This window comes from Apteryx rowi, unplaced genomic scaffold (assembly GCF_003343035.1).
Source record: "Apteryx rowi isolate R43461 unplaced genomic scaffold, aptRow1 scaffold_775, whole genome shotgun sequence".
NCBI lineage: Eukaryota > Metazoa > Chordata > Aves > Apterygiformes > Apterygidae > Apteryx > Apteryx rowi.
The window spans coordinates 50,595-68,927 of NW_020451066.1; the positions used below are offsets into that span (position 1 = coordinate 50,595).

The 18,333-nt window shown below is 39.4% G+C and overlaps 1 long non-coding RNA gene across 3 annotated transcripts in view; it reads right to left on the reverse strand.

Moving 5' to 3' along the window:
* Positions 1–13,417, reverse strand: part of LOC112976868 — a 54,695-nt gene extending 41,278 nt beyond the window's left edge. Inside the window, exons 1-3 of one of the 3 annotated variants that reach the window (XR_003257199.1) lie at positions 13,189–13,417; positions 8,197–11,814; positions 8,060–8,116 (exon numbers count right to left, since the gene is read on the reverse strand). This is a non-coding gene — a long non-coding RNA (uncharacterized LOC112976868). Of the gene's footprint in view, positions 1–8,059; positions 8,117–8,196; positions 13,156–13,188 lie in introns of those variants that run through there. The other 2 variants (XR_003257197.1, XR_003257198.1) reach the window with 2 other exon arrangements.
* Between the last annotated feature and the right edge of the window lie 4,916 nt (positions 13,418–18,333).

Genomic DNA, 18,333 nt, shown 5'->3' on the forward strand with positions numbered 1-18,333 from the left:
TGTGTTTGTTTTTTTTCCTCTCCAACATTTGAAGTTAGAAAGAAGAGAATCCCAAGGTCCTGATTTCACTAATATGCACGTGCAAAGCAAAGCAAAGCAGCAAAGAAAAAAAGCAAAGCAAAATATCAAACAAAACAACCACAGAAGCATTGATTTGGGTTCCAAGAAGTTATGAGATTGCATTACAAATTATTAGATTAAAAAAATAATCTGGGATGAGTCACTTCTAAAGGAGGTGTTCTGTTTTCAAGTTCTTCCAACAAGTGTAAGATCAAAGAAGTCTACTTTTAAAAAGAAAGTTGACTATATGACATCAGAAGCTACAGCTTGAAGAAAAGTATCCTTTATCGCAAAACCAGTGAAGGTCTCCAGGGTGATGACAACATGATAGGTGGTGATACCAGCCAAAGTCCCAGTGTCATGTGATTTTGATTTCAGTTAGTTTAGCGTTTTCTCTTCTTTCTGTCTGTGCAGTTAAAACTGCAAGATTCAGCTGTTAGTAAACTAGTGAAGCCAGGAGGATTATTCACTGTCAGATATTAGTTCAGTTATCAGATATTTTGGATTTTAACTTGATTTTCAATGCCCTTTATGTTTCTTCTTTTCTATCTCTATTATCCCCTTCCGAATATGCAGAAAAGACTTCTTGAGACTGGCAACGCATCTTTTGGGAACGACAGTGCTTTTGTGTTTGCAGTCTCAAGAGGAAAACTGTAGCTTTGGGAAATCTGTTTAGTGAATTCTCTTTTCAGAAAGGAAAGGGGAATCTGTGCAAAATTTGGGTGGATTGCTGAAAAAATGCAAAAACAAACCAACAAACAAAACCAACAAAATAATCCTGTTACTGAAAATAAAAAAGGTCATAAAGGAAAGGCATTGTAGGGAAATTTTAGCCCTATAAGAATTTTAGCCAACCCTGTCTATAGTTAACATAGTCAAGCTGAACATTTCTACAGAGCATTATTTTAACTGAGTCCATAGCAATTTTTGATCATAAATTTGCCACATCTTATTGCTGAGTTATTTTAGTGGGGTTTCCTTGGCCATCAGAGATCAAATTAAGCCCTGATTTACTACTTTTGTAACATTACTGAATTAATAGAGATACAAAATCTAGAAAGCAGGGAATGATTGGCCATGAACATACAAAATGAGTCACATCTTTTCTTTTCTGCATTAAACAGTGTATGTTTGCTTTAAAATAAGAAGAACCCACCATTTTCTACAAATGTGTACAGATCTCTCCCCCATGATGCTGGAAACTGGAAAAAGCAGTGAACCTGGACTCTGTAGGATTTAGGCATGGAAAGGAAATATAGTTTGCATAATTCTCCCCCTCTCTTCCCTGCAACACTATGGAGAAACATGAAGTAGGCAATATCATCCCTCGGTTTTCTATTTGCTTCCCCAAACATTAAAAAATTACACTTACAAATATCCATCAAACAATTATACAATAAAAATATTAACCAAGGTATTAGACTATATTAATGCCTTTAAATATAATTTTTATTCTCGTCCCCAGAAAAGAAAACATATTCTATATTTTTTCATTGGAACTGAGGGCAAACACATAATGTATAAAATAGTTTAGGGTTTGTTAATTATGAAAAGAGAAATGTAATTAGTCATAATAATTCTAGGGATCAGTTTATAGCAAGTCTTTTTCAATTAAACTTGCAATCTATAATTTTCCTGGAGGAGTTACGGAAATGTTTCGAATCTCAGTAGATTAAATTTTGTATGTAAAAAAGCTCCATAAAGGTTGACACAGAGCAAAGCACAGAAGCTGTTTAAACTGTTCTTGAAAAAAAGTGATGTTCAAATTTTGCAGTTTGCAGCGGAATAACCCTCCTGTAGATTATGTGCAAAGGGTGGCCTTTTCTACTGTAGACTTTGCCAGTGGTAGACTAGACTTGAAGAGGGAGTGCAAAGGGAATGTATTGTGACTGTGGACCATCTTATTTTCTCTCTCGATCTCTCTGTTGGCAGGCACTTGCCTCTACATGTAGCTAGCTTCCTGGACTGCTGATAGCAAATGTTGGAAGAATTCACTTATTAAATATTGCCATCAGTTCTAAGAGTCAGGACTCACTTTTACTGTAGGAAAAGCAGCTTTATAGTGAATGAAAGAATAAACTAAAACATGGTGGACTATTGGCCTACTGGCCGTGCTGGGACTGTAGCTGTAGAAAAGTTAAACCCTTCACACCTTTGATAAATGAGGGGGAGGTGTTTTTTATTCTATACCACTTGTAAGGTTTGTCCATATAGTAGAATCGCAGCTGCACTCAGGAACATTTTCTAGAAATATATTTTACCTAGAACCATATCTAATAATTTTGCTTATGACTATGGGTACTTTTCCATGCCTTACAGATTAATTTACAATTCTGTCACCCCTCTTAGGTCAGCATTCGAAAGGACTTTTACAAGCATTAACTCATAATGCATGTGGAGTAGGAAGGCAACATTGTCCCCTCAGACTACAAGAGAGATATTTAATACGGTATAGCAATGAGGGGGACACTCAGGATCAAAGGCAACTATACATGGAGTCTGAATTGATGTAATGTGCTACACACCATTTATGGATGCCTCTGAACATGAGGAAATACTTTTTCACTGTGAGGGTGACAGCGCACTGGAACAGGTTGCCCAGAGAGGTTGTGGAGTCTCCTTCTCTGGAGATATTCAAAACACACCTGGATGCAATCCTGTGCAATGTGCTCTAGGTGACCCTGCTTGAGCAGGGGGGTTGGACTAGATGATCTCCAGAGGTCCCTTCCAACCTCAGCGATTCTGTGATTCTGTGATTCTGATCCCCCATAACCTCCTCCTCTTTTGCCAAAAGTTCCTTGTTTTCACCTCTGATTTTGGTCATGCTATTTGGAAGTACAGATTGCCCAAGAATATGCACTACCTGAAGAATTTTTTCAAGGAAAAATATTTTTAAAGTATAGGTGACCTGAAGCACAGTACTTGGAAGAAAATGTGCACAATTCTTTCAATCCCTGTATTAGTGTGCTTGAAGCCTAGGAAGCCAGCACTCAGCTCTCTTGGTCAGGCTGTATTTCAAATACTGCCGGGTAGCTATCTGAATCTCTTTGCATGTTTACATGGCCTATGCCCACATGCTGACAGGTTCTCACCTGCAAATCTGATTAGCAGACATTGTTTGACTTGATTAGTCAAGTGTGAAGCTCAATGCAGTCAGACATTTGAAATTCAAGACTTCCTGGAGCTGTGTTAATAGATTTGAGACCTGAGCAGTGTGCAAATGAAACAACAGGAGCCACATATTCTTGTACACAGTATTTCATTTCTTTCTTTATGCTCAGAAGATATTGATTCAGGAACTGCTTGGAGTGTCATGCCCCTCCCTTGCTAAATGCCTTGGGGCAGTGGTTTGCTATCACAACTTTTCTGGAGCTTCTTTAAATGAAAAGTAGCAAATTTGCTTAATACAAACAAGACAATTCCAGTTTTCTACTGTCTTCTCTGAGTGCATTTGATGATCTTTAAAGGTTTAAAAGCTGCTTTCAGATTATTCCTTCACATGAGAAAGACGGACTATATTCTCTATCCAGCCTTTCACAAGGCTTACATATCTGCAGTCTCTAAGCTTGGCCTCTTGTTTTCTTACTGCTTTTCTATTCCTGTGACTCCCACTTCTACTCAAATTAATGTCACTGCAAAACCTTCTTTTTCTTCTAACACTGTCTCAACAGAGCATTTGTGATACCACACATTATGGATGCTCTGTGAAATCAGTTTCAGAGTAACGATACACTATGTACGCTTAGAAATGCACTTATGTTTCTGTCTCCTTTCATATTATTAAGGTTAGTGAACCAAAAAGATGAGTAATTCTGTCACCATAAAGAAACTGAAGAAGATGCACATGGCTATAGATACAGCGCAGTCATGGATTGTTTCAGAAAAAGCCATGGAGGCATTGTCATTTATTATTCATATCTACCTAAGATGTGCGTGGTGTTTTACTATCCAGTAACAAGACATGGATCCTTGCCCCTTGAACCTGTAAGACCTTGAACGTGGGGAAATTCACACTGCCCTGAAATAACTGCAGTATTGCAAGCCCCTAATACTGACATCATTTGCAAGAAGCAAAGCAAGACTTATTTTCATGCAATGCACTCAGTAACACATCGAAATAAGTAGTCTCAGGCATAAACTCTACTCTATGGCACCACATGCCAAATGTAGTACCCAGTTACCTGTATTCAAACTCTCAGAATAAAGTTCTAAATTAGGTCAAAACACAGTAGAAGAATAACAGGACATTATGACAGGGCTAACTAATGGTGGAAGGAAAGAAATCAATAAATAAAAGGAAGGCTGAAAATTGCTTTGGGGTGAGGAGAGTTATTCCCACAGAAAGACTATTTACATTGATCTGATTTCCGACATGCTTTATTTTCAAGATTTTTAATGATCTATATTTGTTCTGAAGCATTGTCAGAAGGCCTGAGTGAAGACACGTATAAACAAGAATGGGAAAGAAAAATTTTACTCTCTCCACGCCATCTGTAAGGGACAGGAATCACCCATACACATGAAAACACAAGCAGGATAAACACAGGAGGCAGGAGGCTGGAGCAGACCAGAGAGTGTAAGGGGAGCAACGAGGGAGATGAGAATGGGGGACTGAGCAGGAAAATCATGGATGCAGCTCTTCAGCAGTCACTGACCTTGCACTAAACAGCACGAGGAAAAAGCCAGTGCTCCAGAGAATTAACAAGGGCCAAAGCCAACAGGACCAACATTAAACAGACTTCCCTCTCATGCACACATTTATCCTCCTGTCCATTTCTCTCTAGCCATATTAGTTGTGTCCCATCCACAGCATCTGAACTCTACTCTCCCCAGCCCCTGACAGCAATAATTTCTTTCTTGTACCTCATCTACACAGCAAAAATTTCCTTGTAACATTAGGTATACATTTAAATATCAGTGTAACTATATGAATAATACTCCTTTCTCCTTACCTCCCCCACCCATTTCCCCCTCCCACATGTGGGCACATTTAATCTAGTGTAAGAATTCTTCTCTTCAATTTAGCTGTGGTTGCTGGGAAATGATTAAGCTAAAAAGGTGCAGCTAAACTGGACAAAGCCATATTAACACCAAAATGAGAGTAACTGCCTAACAGAAGAACATCCTAATGTAGTTCCAAATGTAAAGCTATGAACAATATAAACTACAATGTTCTTCCTTAGGAAAGTCCTAGACTCTCTTTTTTTTTTTCTTTTTTTTTTTGCCTCTCAGAAACCTGCAAGGCAACATTTATATCCAAACCATCATCTTCTTTAATATGAAAGAACAATTTACCAAAGCAAATTTGTAATTTTTAAGAAGGCATTAAACCCCCTCCCCCAAGCCCTAAAATTACGAGACTAAATTTAAACTGAGAAAATCCATGAAATAGCTGGCTTTCATTTGGTGCTTGCATGAATGCACAAGTGAATATCAAAGGAATTTTCCCTGCACCATTTGCTTTATCACAAAGCAGCCATTGGGAAACTTAGCAAAGATTTCAGTGAATTTGCCTTAAGATCAATGTTAGCTACACTATCATTCTTTCGCAAGGCACCAGCTGCACAAAGACATTTCCAACACTTGTTTCTTTTCAGAGTAAAGTACTCTTTGCTCATGGACACTTTCACTGCGGTTTATATGGGTGATGCATCTGGTGCCTCCAGTCACAGCGCAGGAAAGGAAGTGCTGTCCTGCAACCGAACAGCACGTGCTCGCCACAGTCTCTCCCCTCTTCGGCTACCCCATGCATCGGGTGAAGTCCACTTGATGAATCAAAGGATCCATAAGCAGAGGAAGCAAGACTGCTGTACTGTACTCCATAAATTCATGAGATGTGGTGGTAAAATGAAGATGTGAGTTTTAGGAATTAGAAAATTCTCTCTTCTCAGATCAAAATACTGGTAAACGCTCATTGTTGATCCCATTTCCAAACATCACCTGAACTGATCCAATGCCTATTTCATAAGTCATCAGTCTCCTTCCACAGGTGATGTGGAAACTTCACACACAGAGGCCTTTTTCCCTTTAGGAGTTACCTGGACCCCTGTGTCTCCCTTCAGAAAAATCCTGCCTACCCTCCTAATGAACTATGACTGCAGGTTGTAGAGTACATATACACACAACCTATCTGTGGGAAGGCACGAGGTAACCAATTGCTATGCCATACTCTCAGTAGGTGTAACTTCGACAGGTTTCTATCCCTGTGGTAACCACTAGCAAATGCTTTAAGAAATTGGTAGGACAGTATTTAATACAATGTTACCTAACCATTCAATTCATTACCTGGAAGTAAAAGAGGAGTGTGCAAATCATTGCTGCTTTGCAACAGCAGTGCGCGGCCTCCAGTTCTGAGAACTTCTGCTTTAGGGAAGCAGACAGTGTGAACAGTATCTGGATGTTACTGGGCGAGGGAGGAGGGCAAGGTCAGTACAAGAAACAGGCAGGAGGGAATTTCTCTAACACAACATGGTCACCAAGGCTGGCAGTAGATGTCATCCTCCTGATGTCATTCTGCTGCTGCTGCAGTAGTTTGTATGAGAGCTTGGTCATCTGATTCAGGCAATATCAGCCAGGCTAGTGTAAATAGTTGTAATATGCAGTGTCTTTTTCTGGCTCATTTTACTTGAAGCAGATGAGGGAGAGCTCACAAAAACGACCTCCTAGCAGAGCAGTGGCAATGGCATCTTGCAGGAAAAGAGCAGCAACAGGTAGTTGGTGGGTAGTGGTGGCTTAAATCAGAGCTGTCTGCAACACGAACATCTGCGGTTTGGTCATTTGTCAGTATAGTCAGTGTTTGTCAACGTGGTCAATGAGGTCATTTGTCAAAGCAAAACTCTGCTGAGTTCCCAGATGCCTTGTTCTTTTATGTGAACTTCCCTAAGATAAGTGCAGATATAAAAATTATGTTCTTGTCACTGCAAGAATAAATCCATTGAAGGTTAGAACAAAACTCAAAACAATTACAAGGAAACGTTTGCTTCTCCACAGAGAGCATCTCTCTGTGATTTTTGCCAGCAGTTTGTAGAACAAATTAAAATAACAGATTATTGTACTCAGTGTTTTAAACTAATCAGTAATGCTATGCATCTGCACTTTCCTATAAATACTATTTTGAAAAGCTTTCCTAGATTGGCATTTTTTTAATACAAATATTTTTCTTGTTCTTTTTAATTATTCTAATTCAGTAGATAATAAAGCTCGGCTTGCTGATATTTGCATGAGCGCTCTAAAGCACAGGTCATTGAGTCTAGGTAGCTGGGGAGAGTATCTTTTTCCACTAGTTTGTTCAAATCAGGCTTAGACAGCAGTGACTAGGAAGTGTTAGCATTAAGAGCAACTCGACTCCTCTTCTCCAAGAGAAATGTCAGACTCCGATCCTATGATACTGATGCACAAATGCGGGTTCATGGACCAATATAGAATCCCATTAACTTAAATGGGGCTTTACGCAGGTATCTGCCCTACTTGCAAGAATCAAGAACTTTATGATTGGAACCTAGTTCCTGAACAACAGGAGTTCGCATCTCATCACCTCCTTCCTCCTCCATACCCCTTTCTCATGTTGTCACACTGCTGATAGTGTCAGGAAATTTATTTAAAAAAAAGGAAGAATTCATTTTTATTCTATGGACTGACTCTTCACTGCTGTGACTGAAGCACGTTAATTGGTTAATGCAGTTGTGTTTATGATGAGAGTCCCTGCTCTGTGGATAAATACACGCACTAGCTCCCCAGGAGAACAAAATTTTCATAAAGCTTCTTAGGTACCAAATATGAAATGTTTTAAAGGGGTCCAACTTCCAAAGGGCTGAACACCTTTCAGATGTCTCCAGGTGAACTTTCCAAAATGGAAGTCTACTAACTTACCAGTCAGGCTTGAATACCTTGCCCCAGGGTGTTTTCCACAAACAATACCTATATGTACACACTGTTCATAACATTCATCTCTTCCACTTTCTTGAGAACTAAAACTCAAATAAGAAAAAGGGATACTCACTCAAGCTATAAATTATGAATAGTTCTTTAGTGAATTGAACTTTGAAGCCATGGAAGTCTGGAAAACCAAAAGACATACAGTTTTAATTTAGTGCTACCCCAAAAATGAAGTTAAAACATTTAAACATCTTTATTTACTTTAGCTAGAATCTTCAATGCAGTGAAAGAGCCTCTGGGGAATGAGGAAAGTGTTCAGCAAGATCTGAAGAAGATGTGGGGTGAGGAGGCCATGGGGAAAGTTATCCACACTTCAAAGAAGAGTTCCCTTCAACACCACTTTTTCAGAATAAGATTTACAAAATGTTTATTAATTATACATTCAGATATTTAAACAAATATAATGTATTAGCTGTGAACAAAAGGGGTTTGAAAACTTTATTTTTATACCACAAAAAATTAAAGCTTGTTAGACTGAAATCTCCTTTGACATTCTGCTCTCCTTTAAGAGACTTTTTTCAAACCAAGGAGGAAAATAACGTCAAATTCTCACCTCTCTGTTGAAGTTGAAAGGATTTTTTCCTTTCCTTTCAGTATTATTTTATTTGGTAAGTACCTTATCAAATAAAAGCTGTGTTTGTTTGAATTTCAATAAAAATAAGATAGAAACAAGAAGCCAGAAGCAAGTAAGCCACACCAAGACTGCTATTTTTTTACATTTTTGAGTAGCTACTTCTAAAAGTCTGCAAAAAGAACAGAAACAACAAGTAAAAAAACTGGAAAAATCAATCTCATATAACTTTGCTGTTTCATAATATTAAATCATTTAAAACTAGCTTCAGAAAGTAGAATATTTTCTGAACCCAGGGTGTCTAGAAGTGTTCAGTGGCTGTTACTTGTGGGCAACTTCTGATCCAAAAGGATGGCACAAAGGAAGTGCAGTATGCTGAACTTTACAAATATGCTTAAATTCTGCTTAAAATTATATGACTTCAGCATGTGCTTGATCCTCTCCTGAGTTGCCTTCTAAGTCTGCAACAATCTATCACAATGCCACATTTCTGGTCTTGTTTATTTCCAGGTCCCATTCTGTATTTCCAAATCATTTCTGGTTCCTTGAAAACACAAACTTACTATGGGAAAAGCAACTTTAGTCCCTTCATTTGCTTGGTATGGCAAATGTTCCCACATCACATAACAATTTAAATGGGACCTTAGTCTGGCTTTCTGTTATTTTCCTAAGTTACTGTCTTTTAAAAGGTGGGAATGAATGACATGTCCTAAACGAACTTTCTAGAATAGGGTCAGCATTTGTGAGAGCAGTCTGAGCAGGTCAGCACCTTAAGGTAAATGGATCAATGCCTTTTCCTTAAAATGAACATATCAGAACAGCCCAAAGAGCTTCTCTAATGACAGGTCTCATCCAAATTAGAACAGGGTAACCTTTCAGAGAAGAGAAAACTGATCTGCTAGAGGAGAGAAAATTTTTTAAAAGTATTAATAAGTAGCTCTTCCATGCTCACTGGGCCTTTGCAAAGCAGGTCCTTTCAGGAAAGCAGCAATGCAGGAAAAGTCCAGGCACTTTTGCTCTCATTACAGCAGTTTTCCATGGTCTCCTGTATAGCCAGAAATTCCACCTGTCCACTCATTTCACTAGTCCCCCTAGGTCCTTAGGGAGTATTTCTTTTGGTTAACTGAAGTCTGGCTGTATTCACATCTCAACCCTGTGCTGGGCCCTCCCTGCTGGCTGTACTCCCACAGCTCTCCCTCCTGGCACAGTAGTTGCAACCCCAGCTGACCCTGCTCAGCACACTGAGGGACAGTGCTGGCTCACCCCAATGTGTTTCACCTGTTGCAGGCACCCACACCAGGCAAGCAGGCAGCTACCTTCCCTGTTTGGCAGCCTCAGAGCAAACTGGATGGCTGTGGTGTCTCTTCTTAGGGCACAGGAATTTCCAGGTCAGCATGGAAGAGAGAAGTACAGAAGTTTCTATGCTACCTTTGACTGTGAAGGTAAGTTCCTACACCCTATCTCAATGGCAGTAGCATATCAGAAGCTTTCTAATGGCATGTTGCATATTTTAGCACAACTTCAATAGAATCGGAGGCTATTGATTATTTTTATGGCCATATGAATGTTGTCAGCTAGACTCAAATATATGACAGATCAGAACTGAGTTAATGTGCCAATAAGATAAAGAGCCTTTGACAGCTGGGAATTGTAAAGCTCTAAATTCCCTAAAGCTGTAATTAGCTGAAGCAAAGGTATGGCTGGTTACCTGCTGCTATGCTAACATGACTTGCACAATTCATACGGCTGATGAGAAATTCCTAGAAAAAAAGAGATGTACTGGCAATAGTATGCTTAGTTCTATCAAGAGTGTTGTAATGTTCACTTGCCTTTTCTTTGCTTGAAATAACGTTTGTCACTGTTTAGGGAGAACCAGTGACTTTTTAGTAAGCTTCTCCAGCAATTTCTCCTGTATCTCCTTCTGTTATTCCTTTCCCTGATGAAATCTAGTCAATACATTTTTGGGAGATGGAAGTTTCTTTTTTTTCAATCAGGAAATGAACTTTCACTGCAACTGAGAAGTTTTTGCAATATATTTGAAAGCAATAGTTTTTCATTGGTGGAAAATTCAAAACAAACCAGTTGAATTTACTGTTTTGTTTTGATCATATCGGAATATTTAATAACTTTGAAATATTTAGTTTTGACAGAATAACTTTGTCTATTTTGATTCATTTCACATCTTTCACTTTACATTAAAATATCAGTGTTAAGATTGTATTACAGACTTGTTATCTACTACTATTCAACACTGAAGCAATGTATTTTTACTTACAAAAGTATTTCAAAATTGCAAAAAACCTGATAGTTCCAAACTGAAGTTTTTCAGACAAAAAACAAAATTGCAGATAAGCACTTACAAAATTGGAAACAAGAAAGAGAACTTGCAGTAACCACTTGTGTCTTAACAAAACAAACCTCTGCCTATATACGAGGCTTGCTTCAAAACTTGAAAATATTCTTTGGAATATGGGAGAACAAAGTTAAAAACATAGAAATCTTTCTTCAAGCTCAGTTACTGAAACTTCTGCACTGAAAATATAGTATAGTTATCTTTGCTTAGTGTTGCTCTGAAAAAGTTTGATTGATTCAGCTGTCTCCACTATCATGACAAATTAATGAAATACAGAAGTTCTCTTAATGTGATGGATGAGTTATCCAATTCAAAGTTCAAAATACCCACAACTTTTATGGGGAGTGTGATGCCTCCTGCAAAGGTGGTTTAGGTTAACACAATTTAACAATGGAATTGAGCTAAGAGTAAATGCAGGTACAGTTACCAGCAACTGGTAAGCCACATACCAGCTCATGCCCTCTAAGTCTGCTAAATTCTTGTCAACTTTTTTTCAGGTTAGAGAGAGGAAGAGTTACACAGAGGCTCAGAGCGCTGCAAACCTTTTTATGCCCAGAAAAGAGCATTATAAGGAGGGCTAGACCATACAAAGCCTTGTGGCTGAAAGCCAACATCTAAGAGGAACCTCCATCAGAGAGTTGAAGACTGACCTGTATCAGTGCACAATCTCTCATACTAAGTTGCTGAGGAAGCAGTTCAGATAGAAAGCACTCAGGCTGATTTATAATCTCATCTGAGAGTCTTTACAAGAGATCTTTGTTACTGTAGCAAGTTTTTATTTACTTACTTAGACAAAATGATGGAAAATAGTGTATATTGCTGCAACAGTTGTTTTGTTTCAAGTAACAAAAACACTGAAGATGTGCTTGACAAAGACTCTGTGGCCACCTGATGCCTTGAATTATAGAAATATCAAAATATTACAAGTCATCTGTTACTATACAATTAACAGCAGAATGATTCACTATTTGTCTGACTCTTTTCAAAACAGCACGTAGAAACTACAAGAAGGCTGGAAAATGTGAAGATAGTAATATAAAACACTTTGAACTTTGACTACATTATTTACAGCTGATAATGCTAATATTAACTTTAACAAACACCTCTGCCTACAAACAAACTAGAAAATGAAAATTTATGTTTAGATGATTGTTCTGCTTGTAGTCTTCATAATTCGCTATAGTAAAATCATTGTTTGATCTTGAGTGTTGCATAATAAAATTTATCAGTCGCTTAAGATCCTGAAGGGGTCTTACATAATATTTTAAGACCCTTTTTATTATCAGCTACATTTAAACATGAGGTCAAGACTGAAGATTTCATATAGTTTAAGGATGATAAAGTGGTTCTTTCTGCGACTGAATACTATTCATATTTCTTTCATTATGAGCAAAAAGAATTTAACTAGAACAAACTGATCTTGTATGTGCTCAAGTCTGACACAGTGCATTAATTGCAGGGTTACCAAAAAACACTGATGACAAAACCTTTGGCCATAAATAGAGCTGTCATATAAACACATCAAAGTGAAAGGAAAAAATAATAATAATTCAAGGATATACCTAAGCTTTTATACCTGCCTTCCCATTTTGAGTGCACCAAAGATTACCCTAACCTGATTCTGCCATTCTTGCTGGGGGGAAAAAAATTGACTTTTCATGAAACCACTGATGTTACTCAGCTGATGAAATTTCATTAAAAAGGTCGATAAGGGTTGTATAACACTTGTGTATTAAGAAATCCAGTGGAGCATTGTGTGTGCTTGAACACTTCTGGGTCTCTAGTAGCATGCTGTTCACCTCCAAACCCCGGTTCTCTCAGGTTCTTAAAACTCCTGGAATCTATTATGTCCATTTCTGCCTCAAATGCAACAGTGGAAGGAGTATTTTCCCTATGTAAATAGACTTGGACAAATAGCAGAAACCTGCTAAATATTGATTCTGCTAAGGCTTCGAATTAAAGTTAATTTAAATAATACATGTAAAGTGTTTTATGAATTGATTTCAAATAACAAAGATGTATTGAAAAACATTAAACCTAAGTACCATTTTAAACAGTAAATTTGAGCTTACGATAATTGAATTATGTGTTCGAGAGCAGTTGAAATGTGTGCTCGAAGGGGGGGGGAGGGGGGAAAATCCATGCTGTGCCACAGGGGCTCCCTAGAAATGGTCCTTAAAGGAAAATATTGTCCTATTTATGAGGCGGCTGCCCCGACCGCGGGGTCTAGGATCGCCCGCTGCCCCCCACCCCCCCCCCCGGCACCTACCTGCTCCCGCGCGGCCGTTGCCGGCGAGAACGTTCCCGAAGGCGCGCCCCAACGGCCGCCGCGGGGAGCCGCGCGGGGCGGAGCGGTACGAGGGGGACTCCCTCCTTCCCTCCCTCCCTCCGCGGAGCGGGGAGGGGGCGCCCTTAGTGGGGACATCTGCCCTGGCGGGACCTGCACGCAGGGTGCAGGAGGAGGGGTGGAAAGCTGCTCTCCAGGGCAGTCTTGTAGAGAGCAGGGCCCTGCAACTCTGACTGAGGGTGGGTGTTTCTCATCGTGTGTCCTCGTCATCTCCCACTTCACTGTCTTGGGGAGGAAAAGAATTTTTTAAAAAAGTTCGAAGTTAGGAACAGTCTTCCCCCCAATTTCTTTCAGTCCTGAGGAAAAACAAGTGCTGCTGAGGGAGAGGAAATACCAAGTTTATAGAAATTCGGGGATTATCAGCTTCTTTCCACGCCTGCTCAATGGCGCCGCTGTCCAAAACCATGTGCGTGGCCTTCCAGATCCTGAAATACTATCTCTGTGGTGGCGCCTACTGGCTGGCCCTCTCTAGGTGAATGAGAAGCCTTTGTTCTGTTCCTGCAAGTAGACAGTATAGTTTCACAAATGGCAGGTCCAGACATTAAAGCCAAGCGAGCAGAGCCCAGGTCAGACTGTCTATATTGGGAGGATTTAGCAGGAGTTGTGTGATTTCCTTATATAATGATTTATCAGTGTATTTTATAGTGCCCTTTTGGCATGAGTTTGTTATGCTGGCACCACGTCCTCTGCCTGTACCTCGGGTAAGAAGCTGTGCAGCACTTTGTGCAGTCAGGCCGAAGGTCCAGTGCATGCCAGCTATTTCTTATGCTGGGTATTGGGATATTTTGGGAGGTAAATCAAGTCAACCAGCTCCTGGACGGTATGCAGCTAGCAACAAATCATTTTTCATAGGGTAATGGGTGAATAACTCTGTGAGATGTGCTTTCATCGTACAGTCATAGTAGCTGTCAAAATGCCCTGGATGAAAAAAGCAAACCAAAAACCTGAATGTGTTATTAAGTGCTTAACCCACTTTGCCTGTATTAGGTTAGAAACTATACCACTAGCAGTAATGCTGTCAGATTTGCAGAGAGGTGATAACTTCTGGGAGGAACAGGCTAGGAAGGGTAACCTCCTCACCTGATGAGACCACAGCCAGAAGAACATGTCTGACTGCAGCTAATGATTAAATAAGCTAATAAAATAAATCTCTTGCTATTTCCCAGTTTATGTGAATAAATACCAAAATTGAGTTCCATCGCACTATCAAGCTTCTGGAGTACAGAGCAGAGAAACTGATACAATAGGGATTTATTTCAAGATTAATGCCAAAATGTATTACAGTATTTTTTTGCAAAAAGACAAGTTCTAACTGCAGAGCATCAAAGGCAGAACACATACAGAAACATTTCTGATGTGAGCACTTGCTTGTGCTCTGATACCGTTTATGGCAGTGTGGATCATGAACCACTCTGCTGGAGTCAAGCAAATTGCATGGGTGGAAAACCAGTGTAAGTACACAAATGAGCTCCCTACACGTACATGATACAAGTGCTGCTGTTGGTGCAAAGCAGCCTAACTCCACTGGTTTCACTAGGAGTGCAGTGACTCACCCTAGCTGAGGATTGTGGCCCCTGCAGCTAGCCAAATAAATCTGACTTCAGCCCTTCAGGCAGTGTATCTAGGTGCAGCTTCCCTGAAGCCAAAATAATGACACCAGCTGTAGTTGTGCATTATTAAGCACAGTTCTTTCTGCTGATAGAAATGGGCACAGTGGCTCAGAGCACTATATCTGGGCTTAGAGTCTCCTGTTTAAAAGAAGCTATTTAGTGGATTTGATCCATACACGTAATATCCTGGAATACTTTCTTCTTTGTGCCATACATAAAGAGCAAAATATGTCTGAGCTGATGGTCCACTAGTCAATGTTTTGGCTCTGTGGCTTGACTTTTCTAGACAAGATGGGCATATTTTGGTAGCTAGGAGTATGCTACATTGAGAAATATATGTGAGCCACTTGGGATGCAGAATCAGCTGTGGCTGAGCTGATATTATGGAGGACATAATGTTATTTCCTCAGGGTACACTGGTCATGTATTTAAGTGCTTTTACACTGGCAGTTTTATTGATATTTAAAGCAAATTCTCTTTACTTAAAAGACCTTATAATAGAAAAGCTGAGGAAGTTATAGTTGCTGACTGGAAAGGTTGGTTAGTCATGCTTACCACAAGTAGCATGCTCATCTTTTAAAGAGGTGTAGAAATGTAAGTTGTATAGCTTGAAGCCTTTTTCTCTTCTTCTCCTTGACAGGCTGTCTTAGCCACCTCCACACTGGTAAGGCTGGGAGATCATTGTGGTTATAGTCACTTTTCTCTACAGGATAGGAACATTGAAGAGATGCTGTTGTCTCAAGAACTGGTTATAAAATCTGGCACAATGAATGAATCCTGCTGTATAATAAAAGGTATCAGTAATGGACAAAATCCAGGGTACTCAGTTATTTAAAATACCAGGACTCTGTATTTGGTACTAACCCTTAAGGGAAGGGAAGCAAGCAACATCAGAGGCTTAAGGAGTAAATATTAGGGGGGAAAAAAGCAAAAGAGAAGCAGGTTTTTTTCCTCCACTACCCTGTTAAGAGATATGCCAGTGAAACATTCATGACTGCATAAAATGGAGGATGAACACGAGGAAAGGGCATTTAAGTCACGTTTTTGCATTAAATCTATGGAGATACATGTTTTTTTATATAAAGGATTCATATTAAAAATGCCTGCCACATACTTCAGAACTAATTGTTGGTAATTAACCAAATTTTTCTATAATACCGTGAACAGAATCCAGGAAGTCTGTGTACTCTAGGGCCACGTAATGCAGATCATGTGCCCTAAAACCTTGCTGAAATTAGGCTTTTCATCTGCACAATTTCATACAGTTATGCAGTATATAAAGTTGTCTGATATGATGCCTTCAATGCAAAGTTACCAAAGCACACTACAGCTATTAATCAAAGCTACAGCAGCTTGTGGGGGATGGAATTACTGTCATCATGCCTATTTGGCAGATGAAGACACTGAGGCACAGAGAGGCAAAGCAACTTTCCCACGGTGACACAAACTGCAGAATCAGGGAGCCCTGACGCTAGTCCTGTGGTTTTTTTTTTTGACAGGACAGTGCTTCCTACCTGCAGACCTCAAAGACCTGCTAAAGAGAGAAACTCTGTTCAGAACTAACAATATAGAGGCACATGCTACAAATATATCATGATTTATTTAAACTATGCTACCAAACACAGTGTGTATTCTATGTTGGAGCAGAGGAAATACGCTTTTATAGGTGGCTACAGGATATTGGCAACCAAAGAACTTGTTGATGCAAGTCTGTTTTCCGTAACAGCATAGAAAGTATATAGTGCTAGTTCTGCTGTTGAAGACTTATTGTACCTAAGTCTTGATATTTCTCAGTTGCTCTGTTTCATTCTGTGCAGTGACTTCATCTTTCATATCAAAAAAACAAAAAGAATCTTTTATAAGGAGTCCATTAGAACCAATGGAATAGTGTTTCTTTTCTAATTCTCATAGAGAAGTGCAGATTTAATAGTTGGCTCTGCAATTTTGTGTTATAATTTGACATAAAACATGTTCTAGGTGTAGAGGGTTTTTTTCTTTATTCTTTTTGGTTGCAAATGTATGCATAGAACTGATAAGCAAATTGTTAACTGCAAAGTAGAACTGCATCATGGAATACTGTAAGCTTTTTTCTAGCATGAGACTAACAGTGTTTCATGTTAGATAGTCATGTATCTTCCTCCTGGCATGATTATATGTCAACTTGCTTTTTAAAAATACTCTGCAGTGGAATGAAAGTCAGAATGATTGTCCTTCAGGAGTCTCTTTGCAGACCTGGATAAACATTACAGAGATGCCTGAGCCATTTGGGATTTGCCCTGCTAACTAGGCAATTCCACCCCATCATCCTTTCAATGTAAATAACAATCTTTAATTAATGGAAATGCAATATATATTAAGAAGAGACTAAGTAAATTAACAAATGCAGGGCAAGATGGGGTAGCGAGCGGTATTGAAGGCATGAGATGAAGATCTGGCCCCTTCATCTCATTAATTTGGGCCAGTTAAAAAACAATGTGAAATACAAACCTACAGTTTTTACACAGTACAACAACATTGACATGAAATACATTTTAGGCTTTTGTTAGAATAAATAATTGCAGGCAGAAATCAAGTCAGTTAGTTAGGCATGTAAATAGCCGGATTTGGTATGCAGTCCAGAACAGATGTCTCCTGTACTCGGAGTTACTGACAATAACAGAAACAGTGGCCAGACTTGGAAAACCCATTTCTGATAGTGCTATACAAATAAATGAGTGGGGGTGAATTTAACAATGAAGCCAATATTAATCCTTCCCCATTCATGCTCTTTTGGGTGTTTGAAAGGTAAATGTAATAATTAAGTAAAAATTAGATTTACCAATCTGCATGTGGAGCCTCATCTTTTCCTTTCCCTTCCCTTCCCCAGCCCCTTCTCCTTTTAAAATCCCTTTTCACTTCACTTTTCTTTATCCCAACTACCAGTGAAGTGCCAAATTCCCCTAGCTTGGTTTAATTATTAATTTCTTTGGAATGACCCAAATGTAAAACTAGAGCAATGCAGCAGGGACATAGGATGCTTTTTCTTCAGCTCTGTCTTCCTGTTCTGCCTCCCTTTCTGCAAGTGCCCATCTTTTCTCCCTTTCCTCCCTCTCACTGCTCTCCTTTCTTCAGACTCAAGCACCCTTGAAAAATCTCTTTGGGGGATGTGAGGGAAAAAAATTGGGCTAAGCAAGGTGTTTGCTTGCCACAGTTGCATCCCCTCTGTAGAGCCTGCAGGTGGTGACAGCTGGACTCTTTCATTGCTCCCACACATGTGGCTGGTTATGGCTCTGCAGGTGTATCATGATAATATTTTATGAAGAAACAAAGCCCGTGATGTTCAGTGACTTTGTATTAATGGTGACAGGATTGTTGGGGGGGGGGGAACCTCGGCTTGATTATTAAGGGAATGCCAGTTTGTAAAATTCCTTTCACCTTTTTACTTCTCATTGGAGCACATTTCAGCCAGAATACAGCC